Genomic DNA, 23012 nt, shown 5'->3' with positions numbered 1-23012 from the left:
CTGTCTGGGATATTATATGCAATGATCTTCATAAGGCAGTGGAATCCTTCTTTCAAGGTGCTAAACTCCCAAAGTTCTTCACTCACACTTGCTTAGTAATGATTCCCAAAATAGATCACCCTCAAAAATTCTAATATCTCAGACCCATAAGCCTTTGCAATACCTCTAGTAAAATCATCTCAAAAATCCTTATAGCAGAATTTCAAACATCCTCCCAAAGATTATATCCAGAAATCAATCAGGCTTTATAAAAGGGCGAGCTCTTACTGAAAATATCCTACTGGCCCAGGAAATCATAAATGATATTAAGAAGCCTGCTCAAGATGGAAATGTGGTTATTAAGATTGATATGGCTAAAGCTTACGACAGGGTCTCTTGGGAATTCCTCTGCATGGCGCTTAAAAATTTTGGCTTCTGTGAGTGGTGGATTCATCTTATTCACAATTTCATATCTAACAATTGGTACTCTGTTATTGTAAATGGAGGAAGGCATGGTTTCTTTAAATCTACCAGGGGGCTGAGACAAGGTGATCCAGTCTCACCATCTCTTTTCATCATCAGTGCTGAACTTCTTTCCAAAATGCTGAATAATCTTCATGATAGACAAGGTTACAAAGGATTCTACATGAGTGCCAATTGTCCCAAAATAAATCACCTTTCTTTTGCTGATGATACTATCCTATTTTGCAATGGAGCAAAAAACCCTTGAAATGGTCTTAAAACCCCTTGAAACATATGAGAAAATTTCGGGCCAGCTCATAGATAAGGAGAAAAATTGCTTTGCCATAGCTGACAATGCCAATGCTGCCACCATCAATAGACTAAGGACTATTACTGGCATGCACCTCCAACAATTCCCCATTAAGTACCTTGGGTGCCCTCTTATAACAGGAAGAAAGAAAATTTGCTATTACTCTGATATAGTCAACAAGATTATCAAGAAGATTAGAGGTTGGCAAACAAAGTTCCTATCTACAGGTGGAAGAGCAATTTTGATAAGACATGTGTTACTAGCCTTACCGGTACATCTTCTTGCTGCTACAAACCCCCGTAAAGGTACCATTGATATAATAGAAAAATATATAACAAGGTTCTTTTGGTCCGGGAATGAAACAGGGGGTAAATACCATTGGGCCTCTTGGAACAATCTATGTTATCCTTATAATGAAGGAGGTGCCAATTTTAGGTCTTTATCTGATATTTGTGATGCTTTCCAAAGCAAGCAATGGTGGACATTGAGAACCACAAACTCTCTCTAGAAAGAATTCATGCAAAAAAATATTTCTACAACTGCCACCCTTCTAATGCTAAATGGACATCTGGCCAATCTCAGAGCTGGAAAACTCTATGCAGTATTAAGGAAGAAGTGGATAACAACATTATCTGGAACATTGGTAAAGGAGAGGTGTCATTTTGGTACGACAATTGGTCAAAATTAGGACCTTTCCACCTTCTTCTTCAAGACACTAACACTCAAAACCAGATTAGAGTTAATGAGGTCCTCATTAATGGGATTTGGGTCTGGGACAGATTTCATGTGCAACCAGATGAAGATAATAAGAGGAGGATCAATAGTCTGAGCATCAAACTACGCATAAATAGATTGGACAAAGCAATATGGATGCCAACCAACACAAGGCAATTTACTGTGCGCTCTGCCTGAGAAAACTGTATACAAAGGAAGGAAGTAAACAATTTTACTAGTGGAGTTTGGCATAAAGAAGTCCCTTTCAAGATCTCTTTCCTCACTTGGAGAGCTATACATGATAAACTGTCTACAAAGGATAGAATTGCAAGATTCGGAATTGAGATTGATCCTAATTGCCACTGTTGCAACAATAATAGCCAAAGTGCCACAATCGAGAATGTAGATCATCTTTTCTGCCTGGGAGAACATGCAAAAAAGATTTGGAGATTCTTTGCTGGCCCACTGGGCATAGACTATAACAACATGAACCTTAAAATGCTCCTGCTCAAATGGTGGAACTTCAAGGCTCGCGATTGCATTGCAGAACTCATTACTAGAATTCTCCCTCTTATAATTTGCTGGGAGTTATGGAAGTCAAGATGTAGCAAGAAATTTGAGAACATTAGGCCATTATTTTACAGAACCAAAACTAACATTTTTTTTACTCTTGTGCAGATATTAAACAACAGATTTGGCAGAGCAAGAAAAAGAGATGATTGGCAATCAATATGTATGGCATGTGAAGCAGTAATTGAACAAAGGATATCCAAAATTATCAAATGGATCAAACCCCCACCCCAAACAGTTAAACTTAATAGTGATGGGAGTTGTATTCAAGAAATGTGTGGAGGTGGAGGCCTGGTCAGGAATATGCAAGGAATAGTTATTTTTGCCTATTCTATTCCCCTAGGACCAGGGACTAGCAATTTAGCAGAAGCAGCAGCAATGCTCTTTGGAATCAAGTGGTGTGAAGCAAATGGCTATGGACTATCTATGGGAGAAACAGATTCAATGCTCCTTACAAAATGCATCAGAAGAGAGTGGAAAGTCCCCTGGAAGATAGAGAACATCATCACAGAGATTCAGGATATAGTTGAAGAGCATGGATTTGATATCAACCATTGTTTCAGAGAAGCAAACAAACCTGCAGATAAACTAGCAAGTCTCAGCCACAGTAGCAATATAATCCATGTCTTCAACTCTTTTGCTGACCTCCCTAATCAAGTCAAAGGACTCGTCAACATGGATATCTACCATCCTTTAGGATCAAAATAGCCAAACCAGGGCATGTCATATATGACTCGCCATAGTTTTTGTATAGTTAACTCCAATTTCGTTAGATTATCTCCACTAGTCTCACCTCGATGATCATGTACAAAGTTTGGGATGCCAAACTCAAATTGTAACTCTTTGCACATAAATGAGCAATGGAGACAATGTTTTAACCAAAAAAAAAAAAAAAGGAGTGTACCTCGTCTGTTTATCGAAAGTTATTTTTGGCGGAAGAATGCATATATTTTCATAGGATGTTTGGTTTTTCTAAAACATCATGGTTTGCCTCATTTGTTTTGAAATAGTTTAGTTTATTTTTGAAGACCTTTCCGAGGAGTTGTTTCCATTTATACTGGTTCAGATTTTGTTTCCCTTTAAACTCCTCCGGGTTCTGTTGACGCCTAAAACAAAAACAAAGTTCATTAAAAGATATGCGAACAAAAGAAAGTTTAGTTGCCAAAATAGTTAGTTTCAAGAGCATTTAGATTTCAAAAAGCATTAAGGTTGTTAAAAATGATTAGTCTTTGAAGTTACAATTACCTTTTTGTCTATTAGATTTTGATTTACCTAAAATCTGCCTAAACATTCAAGATACCTAAGAATATCCATTACTAGTGTTAGTTGTCTCAAGGATATATGTACAGAAGAGCAAACCATAACAACAATAATTATTTAGGTAAAGGGGAGAAAGTTAGACTCTTCTATTGGGCTGACCAAAGCAGCCATGCCCAGATAGACTTTAAGCAGCAGCAGATTTCAGCAGATGACCAAGAAGCAGCCTGGTTTTCTGAACCTGGTCCTGAGTTTCAATAAACTCAGCAAGCTCAACTATAATGCAAAGAAAAAGAGAAAAAATTAATTAGAATATGTAAACATAAAAAGTAAAGTAAGATAAAATTATAATGAATAAGAACAAGACCTAAAGAATATAGCAAAGTCAAATTTCATTTGTGTTAATCTTGTGAAGATTAGCCAAGGTCAATGACTATGGGCATAGAGTAAGCCGTATTTATTTAAAAGGTTCCCCTATGAACCGCTGACACTTCAGAGTTCATGAGGGTCTCATGGACCTCGAGCAATGATTGTGCCAGAGAGGGTTTCCTTAATCCTAAAGTCAAGATCACACCAAAATACCCTTAAGCATTGAACCTCACTCTTCTTCAGAGGTTTAAGCACAAGCAAGTAGTAACTTGGTATTTCAACCAAACAACAGCCTTATACAGTCAACATAAAACACACTAGCAAAGGTATAGAAGGTTCCAAAACACATTCAGGAGGTTAAATCATAAAAAGGCATCAATAGTTCAATTCAGACACCCATTCTGTTAAATGAAGTCATCAATAGCATGCAAAGTCAGAAATAGCCAATGATTAACACTTATATCTAAGCTATAGACTATGATCATATACATGAACTCCAAAGTCTTAACATCTTAGAAAGTTCAAAGGCTATTTTTAAGCCATTTCTTATTGCATGTCATAACAAAGTAATCACACTTAGGAAAGGTCATCAAACACAAATGACTGACTAGGTACTCCTGTAGATAAACTTTATATGCTAGTTACAAATTCATGTCCAGGAAGGTCATATTAAGTAGTTAAGGCATCCAACAGTTAATAGAGATAGACATATATATTTATTTTATTAACTTCACTAAATGTCCAACACTTTAAACCTTCCTTCAGTAGGTTCAAATCACTAGAAGAGGTCGTAAAACACTATAATAACTTTCAAAACAGTTTTTCTAAACAAATATGCACACATCTAGGACTTTACGACATTTAACTCATGTGCTAATAGCCTTACTCAGAGTTCCAAAAGAGCATATCAATCATCTGGGTCAACTGAAACATTAATATTTATAGGAATGCTACTTTAGTTTCATTTAAACGTAAGGGGCATGGTATTCAATCATGACAATACATAGTCTATCAAACTTTCAAATTATCGGAAGCATCAATACTCAGGTTCATGAGCGAGGGCCATCTAGATGCGGGAAAATAAGTATTTATATCCTAGTTGATTAGTGGTTAAAATTGTTAAATTTGACTCTGTGAAAGTGAGGAAATATTTTAAAACTTGTTTGAAAATTTATCCTTGTTTTAAGAAAAATAGTATAGTTACTTTAGAAATAGTAATATTTGTTTTAAAATCTTCCTATTTATGTTTTTCAAAGTAAGAATATACATTCATATTATATGATAGATGTAACGACCCAGCCAGTCGTTTCGTGGGTTATAGCCCTGTTTCTCCCATTTCTGCTTCCTTATGTGTTCCTCAACTGTATTTCATCGTATCGTGTTGGTTGGTTCGGGTTCGGAGTGGTTTCGGTGTGGAATGAGACACTTAGTCTCCTATTTAGAAGCTTTAGTTGGAAAAGTCAACCGGATGTTGACTTATGAGTAAACGATCTCGGATTTGGATTTTAATAATTTGGTTAGCTCTGTTAGGTAATTTTGGACTTGGGAGCGCGTCTCGAATGTGATTTGGAGGTCTGTGGTAGAATTAGGCTTGAATTGGCGAAATTTAGAAATTTGGCGATTTTCGGTCGACGGTGGAAATTTTGATATTGGGGTCGGAATGAAATTTCAGAAGTTGGGGTAGGTTTGTAGTATCATTTGTGATGTGTGTACAAAATTTGAGGTCATTCGGACGAGGTTTAATAGGTTTCAGTATCGTTTTGCGGAATTTAGAAGTTTAGAAGTTCTTAGGCTTGAATCCGAGGGCGATTTGGTGTTTTGATGTTGTTTTGAGTGTTCTGAAGGTTCTAAGTTCGTATGTTGATATGTGACTTGTAAGTACTTTTAGTTGAGGTCCCGAGGGCCTCGGGATGAATTCAGATGGTTAACGTATAATTGGAAAGTGGAATAATGCAGCTGAAGCTGCTGCTTCTGATGTTTCCGCACCTGCAGAGTGGGAACTGCAGGTGCGAGGGTCGCAGCGGCAGGGAACCGCAGATGTCGAACTTGGGAAGCAGAGGAAGGAGCGCAGGTGCGCAGGCTTGGCCGCACCTGCGAGCCCGCAGGTGCGAGGCCTGGGGCACAGGTGCGGAGGCTAGTGAGTTAAGTGGAATTCGCAGGTGCAGTGCCTTGACCGTAGCTGCGGTCCCACAGGCGCGAAAAATAGGCCGCAGGTGCGAGAATCCTGGGCAGAAGGTATATATTGCACACTTCGGGAATTTTGGGCCATTCTTCACCATTTTTATTTGGTTTTGGAGCTTGTGGGAGTGATTTGAAGAGGGATTCAAGTGGTTTTTCATTGACGTAAGTTACTTGAGCCCTAATACATGTGTTTATGGTGATTTTCCATTTTAATCATGTAATTAGTGAAGGTTAAGGGCAAAATGAGGGGTTAGGGCTTGAGATTTTTGGAGAGTTTGATTGAAGATTCGAGGGGTCAAATGGAGTCGGATTATAATAAATATATGGACTCGTGAGTGAAAGGGCTTTCCAGTTTTGTGATTTTTTTTGGATTCCGAGACGTGGGCCGGGGGATCGGGTTTGAGTGGATTTCGGGATTTGTATCTAATTTAATAGTTTTTCTTATAGAATTCATTCCATTAGCGCATATTGATGGTATTGTTCTGGTTGTGAATAGATTTGGAGCGATTGGAGGCCGAGTCGAGGGGCAAGAGCATCACAGAGTGGAGGTTTGACCGGTTTGAGATAAGTAACGATTGTAAATCTTGTCCTGAGGATATGAAATCCCGGATTTCGAATCGTTTTACTATTTTGATGTGATGCGCATGCTAGATGACGGGCGTGCGGGTGTGCACCGTTGGGGCTTGTGACTTGGTCTATCCCGTAGCAACTATAAGTTGCGTATTAGGTTGAAACTATATGATACTTATGTGTTTTAGAAAGAATTTCTGTAAATTGGGTTGAATGCCATATTTGGGCCTTGTGCCAGAACTGTTTGGACCCTTAGGGGCCTTTTTCTTATTATCCTTTCACTAGTTTTGGTTAAAAATCTCTACTCAGTCATGTTACACTTATTTATTTCATAACTCAGTTTTTATTACTCTGTTTTGATGCATATAAATGTCGTTTTAGGCTGAGTATCCTATTTTACTGAGAGCCCGAGTGGCTTGAGAGTTTTATGACTGAGTGAGGCCGAGGGCTTGATTTGTGAGGATATTTATGGGATCGAGCTGCACACCGCAGCATATTGTACTGATTCATGATTGAGTGAGGCCCGATTGATTTATGCCACGAGGTGGCTTGTTATAGCGCTTGGGCTGAAGGAGCCCCTCCGGAGTCTGCACACCACCAGTGAGCGCGGGTACCCTGATTGTGAGTGATGGTGAGGTATGCCCGAGGGACTGCGAAGGAGTGACTGTGAGGTTTGCCCGAGGGGCTGTATATGGGTGAGGTTTTGCCCGAGGGACTGGTTATGTTTTCATCATTTTTGCTCACTGTTACACTGAGCCTCTGTTGAGAACTGTTGAAAAATAACTTCAAATAATTTTTTTGAAATTGAGTTTAAACGAAATGATTTGATTCAAACTCTGCTTTTAAAAGTATGTTGTATTTTTAATGATATTTCATGATATGAACTTCATATGTTTTATTGCTCGTCACTGCTTCTCAGCCTTTATTTACTTTGGTTACTTACTGAGTTGGCGTACTCACATTACTACCTGCATCTTGTGTGCAGATCCAGGCGTACAAGGAGTCGGTAGCGGCTGTTGACTATTCCAGCCGTAGATCTTTTTGGAGTTAGCAAGGTAGCCGCTGGCGATCGCAGCCCTGCTCTTCTCCCTCCTATTTTCCTATTGTTGTTCGTAGTGATATTTCCAGACTGTGTTAGTCTTAGTATTTTTGGACAGACTGTAGTAGATGCTCATGACTAGTGACACCCCGATGTCAGGATTTTTTCTTTCCGCACTTTCGTTATTTAGATTTCTTTATGAAGTTTTATTATTAAATTGCTTGAAGTTATCTTTAAAAAGAAATATCGCGTTATTTTTGGTAAAGAGTCGGCTTGGCTAGTTCCACGATAGGCGCCATCACAACAGGGTAGTTTTGGGTCGTGACAATAAAGAAGTGTGCCACGTCTATTTATCGAAAGTTGTTTTTGGCAGAAGAATCCATATATTTTCAAAGGATGTTTGGTTTTTCTAAAACATCATGGTTTGCCTCATTTATTTTGAAATAGTTCAGTTTATTTTTGAAGACCTTTCCGAGGAGTTGTTTTCAGTTAGACTTGTTCAGATTTTGTTTCCCTTTAAATTCATCCAGGCTTTGTTGACGCCTAAAACCAAAATAAAGTTCATTAAAAGATATGCAAACAAAAGAAAGATTAGTTGCCAAAATAGTTAGTTTCAAGAGCATTTAGATTTCAAAAAGCATTAAGGTTGTTAAAATTGATTAGTCTTTGAAGTCACAATTACCTTTTTGTCTATTAGATTTTGATTCACCTAAAATCTGCCTAAACATTCAAGATAGCAAAGAATATCCAATAATAGTGTTAGTTGTCTCAAGGATATATGTACAGAAGAGCAAACCATAACAACAACAATTATTTCGGTGAGGGAGGAATGTTGAACTCTTCTATTGGGCTGAGCAAAGCAGCCATGCCTAGATTGACTGTAAGTAGGAGAAAATTTCAGCAGATGACCAAGAAACAACCCAGTTTCCTAAACCTGGGCCCGAGTTTCAATAAACTCAGAAAGCCCAATTATCATGCAAAGAAAAAAGAGAAAAAAATTAATTAGCATACGTAAACATAAAAGGTAAAGTAAGAAAAAATTTTAATGAATAAGAACAGGACCTAAAGAATATAGCAAAGTCAAATTTTATTTGTGTTAATCCTGTGAAGATTAACCAAGGTCAATGACTATGGGCTTAGAGTAAGTCGTATTTATTTATAAGGATCTCCTATGAACCCCTGAAACTTAAGAGTTCACGAGGGTTTCATGCACCCCGACTAGTGCTTATGCCCGGGAGGGTTTCCGTAATTCTAAAGTCAAGCTCACACCAAAATACCCTTAAGCATTGATCCTCACTCTTCTTCAGAGGTCTAAGCACCGGCAAGTATTAACTTGGAATTTAAACCAAACAATAGCCATATAAAGTCAACATAAAACACACTAGCAAAGGTATAGAAGGTTCCATAACACATTCAGGAGGTTAAATCATACAAAGGCATCAATAATGCAAGTCAGACAATTATTCTGTAAAGTGAAGTCAAGCCAGACAACCATTCAGTAAAATGAAGTCATCACTAGCATGAAGAGTGCCAATGATTAACACTCATATCTGAACTCTAGACTATGATCATAGACATGAACTCCCAAAGTCTTAACAGCTTAGAAGGTTTAAAGGCTAATTCTAAGTCATCCCCTATGGCATGTCATTCATAGAGTAATCACACTTATGAAAGGTCATCAAATACAAATGACTGACTATGTACTTCTGTAGGTAAACTTTATATGCTACTTACAAATTCATGTCCATGAAGGTCATATTAAGAATTTAAGGTATCCAGCAGTTAATAAAGATAAAAATATACACTTATTTTATTAACTTCACTAAAGGTCCAACACTTCAGAACCTTCCTTAAGTAAGTTCAAATCACTTGAACAGGTCATAGAACACTATAACAACTTTAGAACAGTTTTTCTAAGCAAATATGCACACAACTAGGACTTTACTACATTGAACACCTGTGCTAATAGCCTTACTCAGAGTTCCCAAAGAGCATACCAACCAACTAGGTCAGCTGAAACATTAATTTGAATAGGAAGGCTAACTTAAGTTTCATTTAAACCTAAGGGGCATGGCATCCAATCATGACAATGCATAGTCTATCAAACTTTCAAATTATTAGAACCATCAATACACAGGTTCATGAGTGAAAGACATCTAGACAGTGTTATCAAATGGTCACGAAATAACAAGCGAAGACACTCATTTTACAGTTGACCAGGGCAGGACAAGCTGAATACATCAAGTTACCATTTTTGGCAAGTAAGCAGGTTTACTAGTAAGTCATGCCAACAAAGTTTACCATAAGATTCCCTTTTATTCAAGTTATCATGATATGCACACATGAATTATTTTATCTTAACTGTGCAAAGTAACATAATACCATGATAGGACTGCCAACCAGAGTTATCTAGCTAAGTAAACAGATCAACATGATAACATGAACAAGACCAGTAAGGAGAATCATTCATTGAACTAAACCAAAGCAACTTGACACCGTAGGCATGAGGGTTAAGACAACATAATGATGTAGGTATAAAGATCTTAGCTAGTTAAACAGTATATCATGAACAATTTAAGAGCATTGTCCAGTCAAATTAATTATCATGAGAGTATAGTTATTACCCAATATCATAGCGTAGGCCACATATAGCCAGTAACGTAGGATTTAGTTACACTGACATGAGGGATCAACAAGACTGCCTATAAGGATAACAACAATGTAGAATCATTTCAACTAGCTAAATCATGAGAAACATAGTCCAACAATCATCATGAAGCATTGATTTAACAACGACTCGGAGATAAACATATTTATCAGGAAATCATCATTAACTCAAAAGCAAGAATAACATAAAAGCAGAACACATCAAGCAAGTCACATGTTTACTGATGAACATCATGTAGAACAATACAACAGAAAGCTAACAGAAAGAAACATTAAATAAAGAATCACTTATTAATTAGTGAATAACTGAAGAACAAAAAGGGGTTAGTGTTTACTGACCTTCTTCGAGGCAGCAAACCACATAGAGATAGTTCATAGCCATTTAAGAAGTGGGCGACTTGTCGGAGCGTTCAAATGTCCACGCAACGACTTTGAATTTCCTCGCTATGGGAACATTCGACTTCGAATTTGAATCTCCGCATGATTGAAATTTTTTGCTTTGAATTTGAATCTCCATGCGATGGGAGTATTTGAATTTGAACCAAGTAAAAATGTAAAATGCCTGTAAGATGCAAAAATAAAACGTCAAAAAATTCAAGGTAAAATAGGAGAAGTTGGCGATGAAATTTACGATAATCTATTTGGAATATCGGATTGGCAGAGAGACGGTGCAAATTATACAAGGTGATCTAATTGGCAGAGGGGACAATGTGATCTGTACAAAGCAGACGGTTTGATATGTACAATGTGCTCCAATTAGCGGAGCAGACAGTTTGATATATGCAAAGCACTCTGATTGGCGGAACAGACGGTGATCTAGTTGTGTCAGAGTCTAGGCTCTGGGTACCTGCAAAGAGTTCAAAGTTAGTCCTTGGCTATTTGAGGCTGAAATTCCTATCCTTTATTTATTATTTTTTTACTTCTTAGAAGAGGGAATAGCAGAGAGCTCTCCGTCAACATGCTTGCTTCCTCCCAAGGGTAAATTGGTCATTTCACGCGTTATTATGTTTATATTGTCTATTGTGCCCCTTTTAACTGTTAACGTGTTCTGATCTGAAGTGAAGTCCAAAGCTACTTCGCTACTGTGTCACGATGTCAGTCACCACTGCGCTCTCTTGGTTAATCTGTTTTCTCTTTCCTCACGTCAACGCTCAAGTTTTGTTATTCCAAGGTAGATCGATAGTTAAAGTTAGTTTATTGATCTATATTTTCTTACTACGAAGCTTCATATCTGTTCTTGTGACTTTCTAATTTTGTTTTCTTCCTATGGCCTTTAATTCCTCTGTAAGTTTCGTTTTGCTTTAATATTTCACTTTGTTTTTTGAATGTTTCACTTTGTTTTTTGAATGTTTACTGTCGTCTGATTGCTTCGCCCCAGCTTTGTAATTGATTTGTTTTATTGACATGCTAATGGATCATTTGTGCAAAAATTGGTTTGATCCTTGCAATTTTTGACATTTTACAACTGGATATCACTTTATTTCGCGGTCTGTGGAAAACTACTTAGATTTAATTTGATTTTACGCGATAGATCACCAAAAAATTTATTATCAGATCTGATGCAAACTTTAATGAGGAAAATTTACATAGATGGGAAGTTCACATGTAGAACAGTGGTTTCTTATTGTGAATGGTTAAGCTATGAGATTGTAGTTCAGCAATGACATCATAAGACTTTGCACATGTCTTTGATACAAAAAGCTTCAATGAAACAGTGTTAAAAGCAAAGATGCTTTTTTGCTTAAACATTTGAAGAACATGTTGCATAAAAGTCCCTACAGGCATGATTACTAAGTGCAAATAGTTAGAACATATGTGTGCACGATCCTGAGAACAAGTGTCCATATGGAGAAGGTTGGCTCCTAGCTCGCTATAGCCCTAGAAATCGCTCTACTGTTACTATGGAGGTATTTTCAGTTTTATTTCTTTAATTATAAACCTATTTACCTTCTACACAATTTTGATGACGAAAGAATTTCTAGATTTCTTACAAATGTAAATTGATCTCGTGTAGTTTTAGACGTACGAAGTTCGTCGATAAAGGATTAGATAAACACTAAAATAACCTCTAGATCTAATAGTTACAAATACAGAATCCAGTTTTTACTATAGAATCTTAGATAGAGTGTAGCCCAGATATACATTGGTCCAGTTAAAAAAATACTTCTGATCTACTGCTCTTTATGATTCTGCCACAGATTTACAACTTTTCCCATGCTTGCCCCTGCTTTATTTCTCAACATTCTGACAGTTTCCAGTAGAATAAACAATATACTGTATTTTGACAAAGTTTTCCTGCATTATTAAATTTGGTGTGTAACTTTAAGACATTAGGAAAATAACAGTCTAATTATGGTACCTATTACTTTCATAGATATTGTCACTTCAAAGTTTTACAACTTTAACTTCAGTCTTTCACTTTAACCGTCGTCTTTCATCCCACGAAGAATGAAACTAACATACCAAAATCAAATACACATTTATTCAATTTGTTAAATGATAATGTGTTTTCCAATGGAATAACTCTGTCGTAGCCCTGTATTTAATTCATCTACCTTTTCATTGTCAGTAGAATAAACATCAAACTCTCCTGCTTAAAGCCTACTGAGGTAGTTTTTGGCTTGATTTATGTGAACTATTTGAAATGCAGATATCTCACAGTAATAAGTTTGTGAATAATGTCTTTTGACTGAAGGAACAAACATGTACAGAAGATACAAAAGAGGAATCCTTAGTGGAAAAGCTGATTGCAGAAGCATCTGTAGGAGAAGATTGTTGTGTTATTATATTCACTGACGCCTTAGTGGAATTGCATATTTAAACAACGAACAAAACCTTGCTGTTATTTTTATCTGTCGAAAAAATTATTGCTGTTAGACTGTGGGTAGTTTTGATATTTTCAGAATCATCTTTGAATTAACCCTCAGTAATTCACAGCAATGCCGTAATGATTACACTTACTGGGTAGTCTGCTGATGCATTTACGACCATAATAGCTAGTGAACTGGTATATTCCATTTCATTTTTCAGTACTCTAAACCGAAAATGTCATATATGCTATGCAGCATATGCTACATCTACATCTGGATGGTCATAAAGAATAACAACTGCTATCTTTCATATTTTATTTCTTGTGCAACCGTCATTTGAACCTTAGGATTGGTTAATCTAAGTTGTCTATGTCTGTGCTCATAAGCATACTATACGATGTTTTTAGAGTATTGCACACTGCACAGGTGGTCTGTCAAGTCCTTGCTTAAACATAACTTTTATCTACACATTTTACAATTATGTCTTAATTATATAACGTCTAGACTTATTTCACTGTTGCTAGAGTTGATTTGACATAATAGTTTATCCTCTTTGTTGATAAAAATTCTAGTGTTGCTATCTTGCACAGATCCATATCAGCAGGTACTACTGGAAGACCATATGATTTTGGCATTAAGACTTCTATATTTGTTGGTTTGTACATCCAAGCATTCCACTGACTTGAAATAACAAAATATTAGAGAAATAGATGGCTTATAAGAGTAACATTTCTGTGATAACTCTATAATCTATTAATCTTCTATTTCTCTTTTGGTCACAAGCTCATTCCTTGCGAATATCGTCACTATACCTCAATTTATAACAGTAAACCTTTGTTCGCGTTGGGCTCGGGCAAAGCCCGGGCTAACCTTACTAGTATATCAATAAAGGAGAGTTAAGAGCTCATGAAGTTGTAGTGTATCTGGCATCGATTCTGATGTTATCTGACGCCCTTTGATTATTGTCAATCCTGCACAAAAAAAAATTTCTTAGTAGGGGAGGGGCAATGATTTGTGTTAATCGTGAGCCTGGCCTTGCCCCAAATCTGGTGGATTATGCCATGAGGTCCAGCAAGTGGAAGAAGTAGTATTTTATTTAACATTATTAGGAAAAATCATTTATGTATATGGAAAACACCGTCGTTTCGAATTATGACATGTTTGATGGTCTCCTCAAAGCGAGTATCATTTCTGAATGGCTCTGCCTTGCTGACGATGCTTTTGTGGATATGCCCTTGATGACGTAACTTCCTTGATTATGCGATCACTTCCTAATCAAGGCGATGCATTACAAAGGCAATTCCTAGGGTGATGATCGAACCTTTCTAGGTTGCCTACGTATCCAAACAGAATCAGGTCTGAGTGTAGTTCGAGGGTACGAGTAAATGAAATAATAAAATGATAGAGCCTAGCTCAGGCAGCCTATGTATCCAAAATGGAATCAGGTCAAAACATAGTTTAATTACAATAGATGCAAAATGATAGAATTTTGAAATGATATGATCGAGTCTGACTTAGACTGCATACGTATCCAAACAATATCAAGTCAAAATGTAGTTTGATTACAATAGATGCAAAATGACAAAATTTTGAAATGATATGACCAAGTCTGACTTAGACTGCCTACATATCCAAATAGAATCAAGTCAAAACCTAGTTCTAGTACAATAGATGATTGAATCGATGTGGATTGCCTACGTATTCCTCCCAAAGGAAATCAAGTCGTGGCATAGTTCCGAATACATGAAAAATGATATTTTGGGTTTTCTATTACCAAAGTGGGGCCGGAACAAACGTGGGATGCCTCTGTATCCCACCGTGGGAAAGTTAGGTCGAGCGTAGTTCTATTACAACAAAACCTAACTTTGTGGTCTTCAAATGTAGTATCTCTTGATTATGTCTGAATTGATGGGCTTTGTGCTAAATTTTCCGTCCATTTTGCTAAGATTAGTACTCCTCCTAATAATGCTATATAGACCACATAGGGACCCTTCCAATTCAGCACAAACTTCCCTTTTTGCTTCTTCTTGTTGGGGAAAAATATTCTTCTAAACCAATTGCCCTAGTGTGAAATGCCGAGGTTTCACTTTCCTGTTGAATGCGTTGGCCATCCTATTTTGGTACAGTTGACTGTGATAAACAACATCCATCCTCTTTTTATCGATGAGCATGCATTGTTCTTGTCTGATATTTCTCCATTCTACTTCGTCCAACTTAGCTTCCTGGATAATTCTTAAAGATGGTATCTCGACCTCTGCAGGTATTACAACTTTTGTGCCATATACCTGCACGTATGGCATTACCCCGGTAGATGTCCTCATGGTGGTGCTGTAACCAAGTAGGCCAATGACAGTTTCTCATTCCATTGCATGTGATTGTCCATTATCTTTCGTAAGATCGTCTTGATGTTTTCTTTCATCTATGGCCTGTATGTTGTGGAATTACGATGGACAATTTTGATTTTCTTGCAAATTTTCCTTATGAGGTCGATGTTGAGATTGGCTGCATTGTCAATTATAATTGACTCCCGAATCCCAAATTAGTAGACTATATTGTTACAAACAAAATCTACCACCACCTTTTTTGTAACAGCCTTGTATTTGGAAGTTTCGACCCATTTGGTGAAATAATCCATGGCTACTAAGATGAAATGATATCCATTCGATGCGGCAAATTCTATAGACCAAATTACATCCATGCCCCCAAGAGGCGAACGATCAGGTAGAACCCATTACGTTTAATTCATTTTTCAGAACCCAAATGAAATCCCCGTTAATCTGACAGTAGTGCATTTCTACACATAGCGGATGTTGTCCCTTTATATGGTCATCCAAAAGTATCTGGCTCTTATATTCTTCCTGAATAAAGTGAAACCGCTCATGTGAGGTACGCACGTTCTTGTATGTATTTCTTCCTATAACCTTGTTGCTTCAACAACGTCTACACACCTTAATAGACCCAAGTCTGGGGTCCTCCTATACATGACTTTCACGTTAAGGAAAAAGTGATTTGCTAGTCTTCTCAATGCTCACTTCTGACCGTTAGTGGCATTCTCAGGATCTTTTCTTGCTTTGAGGAACCTCTTGTTGTCATAGTACTAAGGTTTGCCATCTGGTTCTTCATCTATGTGGAGGCAGTATGCATGCCAGTCCTGGATCTCTACCTTGATGGGGTCGATGTAATTTTGATCTCTACCTTGATGGGTTCGATGTAATTCTTGTCTAGGTGTTGAATCATGGATGACAATGTTGTAAGAGCATTGACAAACTCATTCTGGACTTTGAGTACATGCTTGAACTCGATCTTTGTAAACCTCTTACACAATTCCTTTACGTAATGCAAGTACGGAAGGATCTTGACATTCTCTATAGTCCATTCGTGTGTACCATTCCAAAGTTGTCAGAGCGATCGAATCTCCATGTAATGGGAGTATTGATTTTGAATTTCCTCGTGATGGGAATAGTCAACTTGGAATTTGAATCTATGCATGATGGGAGTTTTTTACTTTGAATTTGAATATCCACGTGATGAGAGTTTTTGACTTTAGAATCTTCACGCGATGGGAGTATTTGAATTTGAACCAAGTAAGAATGTAAATTGCTTGTAAACTGCACAAATAAAACGTCAAAACATTCAAGGTAAAAAATAGGAGAATAAATGAGCATGCCCAAGAGATACTCTTGACTGCAAATCAAATTACGGTCGTCGATCGGCGGAACATGTGACAAAATTGAATGGTCCATCCTTCGATCGGCAAAGTTGGTGACTAAATTTGTGGTGATATCTCTAGAATCTCTGATTGTCAGAGCGACGTTGCAATTTGTACAAGGTGTTTTGATTGGCAGACCGGACAATGCAATTTGTATAAAGTAGATGGTTTGATATGTACAATGTGCTCCGATTGGCAGAGCAGACGATTTGATATGTACAAAGTGCTCCAATTGGTGGAGCAGACGGTTTGATATGTACATTGCACTCTGATTGGCGGAGCAGGCGGTAATCTGGTTATGTTGGAGTCTTGGCTCCAAGGTACCTACAAAGAGTTCAAAGTTAGTCTTTGGATATATGAGACATAAATAAATCAATAAAGGAAAGTTAAGAGCTTATGAAGTTGTAGCGGATCTAGCGCGGATTCTGATGTTATCTTATACCCTTTAATTCTTTCCAATCCTGCACTCAAAGAAAAATTCTTAGTAGGGGAGGGCGTTGATTTGTGTTGATCATGAGCCTGGCCTTGCCCTAAATCTGGTGGATTATGTCATGAGGTTGGCAGGTGGAAAAAGTAGTATTTTCTTAAAAGTTATTTTGAAAAATCATTTATGTATATGGAAAATGCCGTCATTCCAGACTATGACATGTTTGACGGTCTCCTCGATGTGAGTATCTTTTCTTATGTCTCTTTCTGATGATGCTTTTCTGGATATGCCCCTGACGAAGTAACTTCCTTGTTGACGCGATCGCTTTATCTAGGCAATGCGTTACAAAGGCTTGTCCTAAGGTGACGATCGAACCTTTCTAACTTCCCCACGTATCAAATTGAATCAGGTCTGAGCGTAGTTCGAGGGTATGAGTAACTCAAATAATGAAATTATTGAGCCTGACTCAGGCAACCTATATATCCAAAATGAAATAAAGTCAAAACATAGTTTGATTACAATAGACACAAAATGACAGAATTTTGAAATGATATGACTGAGTCTGACTTAGACTGCCCACATATCCAAAATGAAATCAGGACAAAACGTAGTTCGACTATAATAGATGCAAAATGATAGAATTTTAAAATGATATAACCGAGTCTAACTCAGATTGCCTATGTAACCAAACGGAATCAGGTCAGAACGTAGTTTGATTACAATAGATGATTGAATCCGATGTGGATTGCCTACGTATTCCTGCCAAAGGAAATCAAGTCGTGGTGCAATTCCGAATACATGGAAATGATGTTTTAGATTTCCTATTACAAAAGTAGGACCTGACCCTACGTGGGTTGCCTATGTATCCCATCGTAGGAAGTTAGGTCGAGCGTAGTTCTGTTACAACAAAAGCTAACTTTATGGTCTACAAATGTAGTATCTCTTGATTGCATCTGAATTGATAGGCTTCGTGCTTACTCTACCGTCAATTTCTACTTAGATCAATGCTCCTCCTGACAATGCTCGATGGACCACATAGGGACCCTGCTAATTTGGTGCAAACTTCCCTTTCACTTCTTCTTGATGCGGGAATATCTTTTTTAAAACCAGTCGCCATATTGTAAACTGCCGAGGTTTCACTTTCCTATTAAATGCATTAGCCATCCTATTTTGGTACAGTTGACCGTGACAAACTACATCCATCCTCTTTTCATCGGTGAGCATGAGTTGTTCTTATCTGACACGTATCCATTTTACGTCGTCCAACTTGGCTTCCTGGATAATTCTTAAAGATTGTATCTCAACCTCGCGGGTATTACAACATCTGTAACATATACCAGCATATATGGCATTGACTAGGTATATATCCTTATGGTGGTGGTGTAACCAAGTAAGGCAAACGACAGTTTCCCGTGCCATTGCCTGTGATTGTCCACTATCATTTTTAAGATCCTCTTGATATTCTTTTGGCTGCTTTAACCGCTCCATTCATCTATGGCATGTATGTTGTGGAATTACAATGGAGGATTTTGAACTTCTCGAAAATTTCCCTCATGAGATCATTGTTGAGATTGGTTGCATTGTCAATTATGATTGACTCTGGAATTCCAAATCGGTAGACTATGTTGTTACGGATGAAATCTGCCACTACCTTCTTTATAACAGCCTTGTATGTGGAAGATTCGACCCATTTGGTGAAATAATCAATGGCTACCAAGATGAAACAATGTCCATTTGATGTGGCCAGTTCTGTAGGTCCAATTACATCCATGCCGCAAGCGGCAAACGACCAGGGAGAACCCATTACGTTTAATTCATTTGGCCGAATGTCGCGAACGCAAAGGTCACTTAGGCCTAACCCATCGCGAACGCGACAGGCCTATCGCGAACGCGATGAAGGCCTGTCTAGTGGTCTTAAAACAGAAGCAAAACGGGACTTAATCAAAATTTCATATCTTCTTCATCTCAACTCCAAATTGGGCGATTTTTGAAAGGGGATTTCACCACCAATTCATAGGTATGTAATATTAGGCTCATTTTTTTCAATTTCCATTAACACCCATTAGATTTCTAGGCTTAAATCATGTTCTTAAGGGTAGAAAATTAGGGATTTGGGTAGAGTTAGGGCTTTTTGATTATTTGGGAATTTGACCTCGATTTGGGGTCGGATTTCAAAACAAATTATATATTTGGGCTCGTGGGTGAATGGGTGATCGGGTTTTGGTCCGAACCTCGTGTTTTGACCAAACGGGCCGGGGGTCGATTTTTGGATTTTTTGGGAAGAATGATTAGAAAGCTATAATTAAGTATTGAAATCGGATTGTTTAGCGTTTATTGATGTTATTAAGTCGATTATGTATAGATACAATTGATTTGGTGCCGAATTCGGAAGGAAAGGTGGTGTTTGAGGCTTGAGTTGGCCGTGGAAGTTTGAGGTAAGTGTTCAGTCCAACCTTAGCTTGAGGGATTAGGAGTCGTGTCTTACTTGCTACGCTTTAATTGTGGAGTACAACGTATAGACATGGTGACGAGTATCTATACGTCGGTATCAAGCATGCCTGTGAGTCTTGTTTTATAATTGCTATGACTCCGATGTGATTTATTGTACTTTATATGTTGTTATCATCATTGTTCCCTTGCCGGGATGTTTGTTTTGATGTTAATGTTCCCTTACTGGTATGTTTGTTTGATAGTATTGTTCCCTTGCCGGGATGTTGTTGAAATATCATTGTTCCCTTGCCGGGAAGTTATTATGTTGCTTTTGTTCCCATGCCGGGATTCCTTGTGTTTTTTGTTGGCTTGTAAATGGGAGCGGGTGGTATGCCTACCACAAGATATAATGAAATGGGAGCGGGTGGTACGCCTACCACAAGATTTAATGAAATGTGAGCGGGTGGTACGCCTACCACAAGACTTAATGAAATGGGAGCGGGTGGTATGCCTACCACAAGATACATGAAATGGGAGCGGGTGGTACGCCTACCACGAGATACAGGAAATGGGAGTGGGTGGCACGCCTGCCACGAGATAAATGAAATGGCAGCGGGTGGCACGCCTGCCACAAGATATGAGAAATGGGATCGGGTTGCACGCTTGCAACAAGATGTGAACCGAAAGTGAAATCTGCCTTTGTTTTTCTTATCCTTGTTAGAAGTTGGATTTTGGTTTCCTTGTAATTCTCTTGAAATTCTATTTTACCTGTTATTTCCCCGAAGCATGTTTCCCCTTCCCATCTTTAATTGTTTGTTCCCGTTTATTTATATGCGATATATATATATATATATATATATCACTGCACAGGTTTATTTGGAGTCTGGTCCTAGCCTCGTCACTACCTCGCCGGGGTTAGGTTAGGCACTTACCAGCACATGGGGTCGATTGTGCTGATGCTACACTCTGCACTTTGTGAAGATACCGGAGCAGCATTGGGACAGGAGCACTTGGGGAGCCAGTCTTCAGTCCATCTAGAGATTCCGAGGTAGTCCTGTAGGCGTCCGCAGGTCTGATGTTCTCTTCTATCCATTTATATGTTCTATTTTCACTTATTTCCGAGACAGACTGTATTTCCTTGTTCAGACATTTGTATGTACTATTCATAGACAGTCTATGGATATTATGACACCGATTTCTGGGTAGAGTTGTATGTTGGCATTTTCGTACTGAATTTGGTATTATATTAGTCTAAGTCTTTCGCTTAATTTCATCTTTCGCTATTATTAAATGTTGATCACCTGTTAATTCAAGTTGTTAAAAGGATTAAAATGAAAGAGATTGAATTTTCTATATTTCGTGGCTTGCCTCTATGAGTAGGCGCCATCACGACTCCCGAGGGTGGGAAATACGGATTGTGACAAGTTGGTATCAGAGCTCTAGGATACATAGGTCTCACAATTCACGAACAAGCTCAGTTGAGTCTGAGGGATCGGTACGGAGACGTCTGTATTTATCCCCAGAGGCTACAGAGTTAGGAAAAACTTCACATTTGTTCTTTCTTATCATGCGGTTTTGTTTCTCAATGCTAATTGAATTTCTACTCTGTTCTTTCGCAGATGGCGAGAACACGCGCTTCCTCATCCACCGCTTAGCAGCCCGAGCCCCCAGCAGCAGCTCCCACGAGGGGCAGAGGGCGAGGCCGTACTAGAGGCCGAGGTAGGGGCAGAGCTCAGCCCCGAACAGCAGCATCAGTGGCGGAGCCTCAGGTTGATTTTGATGATGAGGTTCCGGCCCCAGCAATTCCGATGGGCCCAGCTCAGGTCCCAGGGGGGTTTATTGCCACCCAGTTCTTCAGGATGCTCTGGTCCGTCTAGTGGACCTCATGGAGAGTGTCACCCGGGCAGGCTTGCTTCATGTAGCACCAGCCATTTCTCAGGCTGGAGGAGGAGCCCAGACTCCTGCTACTCGTAATCCGGAGCAGGTAGCTCCCCAAATCCAGACTCCAACAGTTCAGCTAGTTGGAGCAGTTCAGTCGGGTGTGGTGTCTCATACCGGTGATGGAGCAGCTATGTTTACCGATGCTTTATGGAGGCTGGATAGGTTCACCAAGCTCTTCACTACCACTTTCAGCGGTGCATCTACTGAGGATCCCCATGATTATCTAGACAGCTGTTTTGAGGTTCTCAGGAACATGGGTATAGTTGAGACCAATGGGGTCAATTTTGCTACATTTCGCTTGTCTGGATCCGCAAAGACTTGGTGGAGGGATTTATGTTTGGCTAGACCAGCCGGATCGCCATCCTTGACTTGGGAGCAGTTTACTCAGCTATTTCTGGAGAATTTTCTCCCCATTACTCAGAGAGAGGCCTATCGGAGGCAGTTTGAGCGTCTCCAGCAGGGTTCCATGATTGTTACCCAGTATGAGACGAGATTCATCGACTTAGCTCGCCATGTTCTTGTCATACTTCCTACCGAGAGAGAGGGTGATGAGGTTTATTAATGGTCTTATTCAGCCGAGTCGTCTTCAGATAGCTAGGGAGACTGGGAGTGAGATATCTTTCCAGGAGGCGGCCAATGTGGCCAGGAGAGTGGAGATGGTTCTGTCATAGGGAGGTGGTTATGGGTCGGACAAGAGGCCCCGTCATTCAGGCAGATTCAGTGGTACCTCGTCTGGAGGTAGGGATTCGTATGGTAGAGGCCATCCTCCTAGGCCTTTTCAGTCAGCACTTCAGGTTTCTCACGGTGCTTCAGGTGGTCGTGGTTCTCAGATGCAGTATTCTGATCAGCAGTCCTTCAGTGCAACATAAGCTCCTATCAGTGCACCGTCGCTTCAGAGTTTCCAGGGTCGTCAGCCCCAACAGCCGAGGGCTTGTTTTACTTGTGGTGACACGAGGCACATTGCTAGGTATTGCCCTCGAGCACCGAGTAGCTCTCCGCATCAGGGTTCCCGTGCTATGGTTCAGGCACCAGGTATTCCACAGGCTGCCCAGCCAGCTAGAGGTGGGGGTAGAGGTGCCAGAGGTGGAGGTAGAGGTGCTAGAGGTGGAGCTCAGACCGCTAGAGGTGGAGGCCAGCCAGCAGCAGGCCGTCTCAGAGATGTAGTTCAGGGTGGTGAGGCCCAGCCCCGATGTTATGCTCTCCCGGCCAGGCCCGAGGCTGAGGCTTCAGATGCAGTTATTATAGGTACGGTTCTGGTTTGTGATAGAGATACTTCAGTGTTATTTGATCCAGGGTCTACATACTCGTACATGTCATCTTATTTTACACCGTATCTGGTTATGCCTAGTGATTCATTGAGTGTTCATGTTTATGTGTCTACACCGGTGGGTGATTCTATTGTGGTAGATCGAGTCCATCGTTCTTGTATTGTGGTGATTGTGAGTCTTGAGACTCGTGTAGATTTGTTGCTTCTAGACATGGTTGATTTTGATGTTATATTTGGGGATGGACTGGTTATCACCTTACCACGCTATCTTGGATTGTCATGCCAAGACTGTGACCTTAGCTTTACCGGG

The 23012-nt window shown here is 39.2% G+C and overlaps 2 long non-coding RNA genes across 2 annotated transcripts; one reads left to right on the top strand and one right to left on the bottom strand.

Annotated features, from left to right (window-relative positions):
• On the bottom strand, nt 3264-11008 carry LOC109229093. Its single transcript, XR_002068507.1, has 3 exons — nt 10800-11008; nt 10458-10680; nt 3264-3568 (listed from the first exon to the last, which is right to left on the bottom strand). It is a non-coding gene; the product is annotated as an uncharacterized LOC109229093 (long non-coding RNA).
• On the top strand, nt 11131-13243 carry LOC109229087. Its single transcript, XR_002068504.1, has 2 exons — nt 11131-11289; nt 12814-13243. It is a non-coding gene; the product is annotated as an uncharacterized LOC109229087 (long non-coding RNA).

Source organism: Nicotiana attenuata, chromosome 1 (genome assembly GCF_001879085.1).
Source record: "Nicotiana attenuata strain UT chromosome 1, NIATTr2, whole genome shotgun sequence".
Taxonomy (NCBI): domain Eukaryota; kingdom Viridiplantae; phylum Streptophyta; class Magnoliopsida; order Solanales; family Solanaceae; genus Nicotiana; species Nicotiana attenuata.
This window is presented reverse-complemented; position numbering and strand designations above follow the sequence as displayed.